At 67.9% G+C, this 321-nt stretch overlaps 1 protein-coding gene across 1 annotated transcript in view; it reads left to right on the top strand.

The window, feature by feature from the left end:
• Nucleotides 1-321, top strand: part of CHGA (chromogranin A (parathyroid secretory protein 1)) — a gene marked incomplete at its 5' end in the record, with an annotated part of 13,522 nt that overhangs the window by 12,789 nt on the left and 412 nt on the right. The window lies entirely within an intron of this gene.

Here is a 321-nt window from a genome sequence, read left to right as displayed (position 1 = left end):
CGTCTGGGTCTGGAGGCGTGCAGAGACCCAGTGCAGTGTGGGGAAGGGACGCGACATTCCCTCCGCCAGCGGGGCACACGCTGCCCCTACACCTGCCCTGCTTTGACACCCCTGTCTCAAGGCAGGCACCCAGCGCCGTTCGGCAGTGCCACCCCGTCCCGGCGCCCCGGCAGCCATCTCCCTCCAGCCCTAGGGTCTGGAAGGGAGAGACCAGGCAGGAGCTGCCCTGCCCCGCAGCGGGGCTGAGGAAGGGCGGTGGCTGCACGTCTCGTGACCATCACCAGCTGCAGCAGTTTAAATCCAGGACGGGCGCAACTAAGG

This window comes from Buceros rhinoceros, unplaced genomic scaffold (assembly GCF_000710305.1).
Source record: "Buceros rhinoceros silvestris isolate BGI_N320 unplaced genomic scaffold, ASM71030v1 scaffold26635, whole genome shotgun sequence".
NCBI lineage: Eukaryota > Metazoa > Chordata > Aves > Bucerotiformes > Bucerotidae > Buceros > Buceros rhinoceros.
The sequence above is the reverse complement of the archived record's forward strand: the minus strand, read 5'-3'. Positions and strand labels throughout refer to the sequence as shown.